This window comes from Euprymna scolopes, chromosome 23 (genome assembly GCF_053919585.1).
Source record: "Euprymna scolopes isolate OS-2025 chromosome 23, ASM5391958v1, whole genome shotgun sequence".
NCBI classification, from domain to species: domain Eukaryota; kingdom Metazoa; phylum Mollusca; class Cephalopoda; order Sepiida; family Sepiolidae; genus Euprymna; species Euprymna scolopes.
In genome coordinates, this window is record NC_136504.1 from 86,394,275 (window position 1) to 86,399,274 (window position 5,000).

The 5,000-nt window shown below is 27.4% G+C and overlaps 1 long non-coding RNA gene across 3 annotated transcripts in view; it reads right to left on the minus strand.

The window, feature by feature from the left end:
* LOC145245707 (uncharacterized) overlaps positions 1-5,000 on the minus strand; it is an 839,291-nt gene that overhangs the window by 617,595 nt on the left and 216,696 nt on the right. The window lies entirely within an intron of this gene.

The window sequence follows — 5,000 nt, forward strand, 5'->3', positions numbered from 1 at the left end:
GATTATAAGCTCATTTGTACTATAGTCTGACTACAAAAATTAATGGAATATACGCACACTATATATATATATTATATATATATATATATATATATAAAGATTAATAATTGTCAGTTATGAAACTGTTTCACAAGTGAAAACCAAAGAAAATGAATTTTTGTTTTCTCCTTTTAAAACTAATTCATAACAATTATTAAGCTTTATACTGAATATCAATATAGCTCTAGGCAAAATATACCTATTGAGCTTATATATCTACAGTACTATGAGCATTGTTCCTTTAAAGTCTTAATACATTAAATTAAATTTTGCGCTTTTAGAATTCCGGTATATATATATATATATATATATATATATATATATATATACTAGCACTTTAGCCCAGAGTTGCCCGGGTGTTTGGATGTGTATGTTTAGCAAAAAATAAAAAGTGGTAATAGGAAGGAAGGCTCGAACCCATACCGCAAAACATTACGTCTATGCTGTTACGACCACCGCCAAACTGGAAGTGACATTTAAAATTAAGGCTAGACAATCGAAAGGAGAGGCTAACTTTAAAAAACCGAGTCCACCTCTGTAGAAAAGTGCCCAGTTGCAGATGAAGATAATGTTTTTAGCCAATTTTTCGATATTTGTCGTATGAAAGATGGAACCTTTAAACTATACTGATCTTGGTAAAATCAGTCGCCTCTGTCGAAAGTTTTAGCACACATGCAAACATACATACATTTATATATTGATAACTAATATTTCCTAACCAAACCAATGAAAAAGCTTGCCCTATTTCTGATTACCCTTTATGTAAAATTCCAAATTTTTAGACCAGGAATTGTCTGAGTAATTTGGTAGAGACCGCAGAGGTCAAATTTTTTTTAAACTTTGACCCCTATTATGACCCCTTAAAATGTATTGTTTTGGGCTCAAATAAACTTATTAAGTTAGATACATGTCTAAGGAACCTATATCTAAAATTTCAAGTGTTTACACCCAAAATTGTCGAAGGAGTTTGGTAGAATTCTCAAAGGTCAAATCGTTGAACTTTGACCCCTTAACAGCCAAATTTCTGGCCGAAAACCGATCACAGATTTTCCCAAATCTCAGTACACTGTATAACAAATTTCGAGTCTAGACTAAAAATTGACAGAATTATTGCGTAGGGAAATTTACAGACACACAGACAGGTTCACTTTACATATATATATATATATATATATATATATATATATATATATATATATATATATATATATTTGTTTAACAACTATATGCGCATACATAAATATATATGGACACAATTTTGTGTTTACTATAAATTTTTTTCGCAAATATTATGCAATTATAAATCATGTAGAATATCTGCATGAATATAATTGCAGGAAATAGTTAACTAAAGATGATTATCCCATTAAAACCGCGAAACAACTAATAGGGAATTAAAATGAATGTTTAAAAAAATATGCAAATAAGCTAGATCGTTTGCAATTCCACAACCAAGATAAGAAAATTGTATTTTCTTTTTAAATAAATAAAAAAAGCGGGGTTTTGAAATGAATATCGATACACAAAGAACACGGAATTTATAGGAGTGTATATATATATATATATATATATATATATATATATATATATATATATATATATAATTTAAAGGAGATTAGAACAATAGTCTAAAGAGCTGAGTGTATTTTAATGTAACAGTGAAATTACTAGTTTAATTAAAATACAGGAAATAGAAAGTGCTCGTTGTAATTTAGATATATAATAAGCTCGATAGTTAAATGTCCTAGAGCTAATTCAATATTAAGTAATGTGATTATTAATTTAAAATTTTTTTTAATTTTTAAAAATTTAAAAATCAAATTTTAATTAAATTAAAAATCAGTTGCATAAGAAGGAACAACAACAAAATCAATTATCTGTACGATCGTTTCGGAAAACAATGCTTTTTATTGTGGTATACATCAAGTTATGTAGAACAATTATATATAGTTTTTTGGTAAGCAAGGTCTCATCAGCAAATTTAGGAGGGTTTTTATTGAATTTAAAAGACACCATAAATAAACCTAGCATTAAAAGTAAGGCAGATGAATCTGAAAAATTGAAATAAAAGGTTTGGATTTAAAATTTATAAGAAAATTAATATGGGTTAGAGATAGAAATAAGTAGAGAAAAATATATATTTTTGAATTTACATAAATTTGATTTCAAAATATATAGAGATATTTACCTTTTAATTTTTCTTTTTTTGAAATCAGGAACTGTGTTTAAAGTAGTCATTTAGATGTTTGCTATAGCTTTTTATCTTATTGAATGATGAATTTAAAAAGGGGGACGCTCGTGCAATAAATTGTTTCCGTTAGCGTATTTTTGATTTAAAGACGCTACAGTTTATATATAGAGAGAGAATATTTCAATTAGAAGTTTTAAGGGGAGATAATTGTCATGTGTTCTTGACTTTATTTATTTTACGGGTCTAAGGGAGGTAATTAGTCTTAATTTATAAAAAAAAAATATAATAATTGTAATCTGTTTTTAGTAATAAGTAATTTTTAATGATTTAAGGTGGTTTATATTTATTAAATTTAAACCAACGACTACATGTCAGAAGCTCCTGTCTTGAATTTAATAGTTTGGTTGTATTTTTTATATCTTCATATTTTAAAATTTTTAGGGTCTCTTTTGTACATAGTGCACAAAATTTATCTCCTGGTTTATATGATTTGCAAGTCTCAATTATTTGCCATTTTAAGTTGAAAGAAATATTGCTGTTTTTTAGTTGCCAAATATAGTTGGATAGAGTAGTTTGGTTTGATAGAGAGTTATTTTTAAAAGAATGTTTGTGCGTTGAAATTCTATGTTTTATTAGGCCAGATGTGGAACCAATATATATTACCTCTTGATTGTTGTGATTATTTTCCGTTAGGTCTGTTGTTGGATTATTATGTGGTGGGTTGATTAGTAATTGATCGGTAGATTGATTTAAGTTGGTGTTATTATTTAATCTGGTAGTTGAGTTATGGCTGTTAATAGGTTCATGTAGATTTGGAGTTTTTGATACTGTGCAGCTATAGATAACATTTTTAATTTTACATGAGCCTTGTAGGGGACATTTATCTTTTCTTCTACAGTTACAGTCCGATGTATTTTGTATAGTTGTATTTTGTAGTTTAATTTTCTTATTAGAGCTAATTATTTTCTGATGAAGGTTAGGCATAGTAGAGTAAGAGACTTTAATTGTGTTCTTATTGAAAATTTTATATCTATGGGGGGGCTTTAAAGTTCTTATCTAATATTTTAAAAAAATCTCTGGCTATGTTTGTTTCTAGGTTTTTGGAATATTGGGGGTTGAACCATAGGATCTCCTTGTGTCTATTCTTACGTTTACGGGTTTTGGTTTGCTGTTTATTTGTATTATTATCTAATATTTGTAGTTTGGTTTTATCTTTTTTTGTCTCTTGGTTATTTTTCTTAACTCGTATACGGGAAGACATTGCCATATTATGTTATTACGCTCTTAATAGGTTTATTTTTAATGCAGTTTATGTTTCTATCATTTTCATTTATGAATTTAATTTGTGAATTATATCCAGAGTTTTTAAGGGCCTCATAGTATTTTTCATTTTTGGTAAATATGGATTTAGTAGAAGACAGTCTAGAAATTCTTAAAGCGATATTGGGAACTATTGATTTTAATATTGATTTAGGGTGGTTTGATTGATTGTGGACATATAGAAGTGATTGGTTAGGTTTATGATATGGTTCAAAGGTAGAATTCTCAAGATTTAAGGTTATGTCTAAGAAATTAACATTTTTTTTATTAGGGTCGATTTTTATACTAAGTCCATAATTTTTAAATAATTTATGTAGAGCTTTAATTGCTTTTTCATAATTTTTATTAGTAGAATTAGTTATGAAAATTGCATCATCTCTATATAGCCCTCCTTCAAGTTTGAATTGTTTATGGAGTATACAATGTATTTCATTTAAAAGGAAAAGGCCAACTAGATCAGTGACCCGAGTCGAGTCCGTCGATCCCATTAAAATGTTGAAGTGGTTAGGGGTATTTTTCCTGGTCCAATATTTATTATCAAATGTTATTAAAGACTGTCTAGCTATAAGTATTAGTTTAATTTCGTCTTGAGTTATATTAGTTAATTTTTGTGCCATTAATAGAGATTTATTAAGTAGGATAGGTGATATAGATTGGTAATATGATTCAATGTCAAAAGAAAGAAATTTAATATATTTATTTTGAATATTAGAAAACCAGTCGATTACTTGGTTGGAAGATTGCCATAGTGGGTATTTTATTATGGATTTAATTTTGGGGATAATTCTATCTAATATGTTTTTACTAACCAGTCCTATTTCGAGGGGCAAATGAGTCTAATACTAGGGTTAATATTAAAGCTGTGTTTGTGGTCTTTTAAAGTAAATCTCGGGGTACCTGGTACCGTTATTTCTGTGTATTTATCTATTTTAAGTTTAGTTAAAATGCTTTTGCATCATTATTTTATTTAGTGCTGATTTATTTGTAGTTTTATAATTTTTATTAAGTTCTTTATATATTAGATTTTTATATTGTATATAGTCCATTGTGTAGAAATTTCCAGTTTTATCTGCCGGTACTATGAGTTTATTTTGGTGGCTTTCAATGCTTGGTTTATTTATGGTGTCTTAAATTCAATAAAAACCCTCCTAAATTTGCTGATGAGGAGACCTTGCTTACCAAAAAACTATATATAATTGTTCTACATAACTTGATGTATACCACAATAAAAAGCATTGTTTTCCGAAACGATCGTACAGATAATTGATTTTGTTGTTGTTCCTTCTTATGAAACTGATTTTTTTAATTTAATTAAAATTTGATTTTTAAATTTTTTTTAAATTTTTAAATTTTAAATTATAAATTACATTACTTAATATATATATATATATGTGTGATGGGATGATTCCAATATTTTCCCGACTCTAATACAATTACCGATACTGTATAA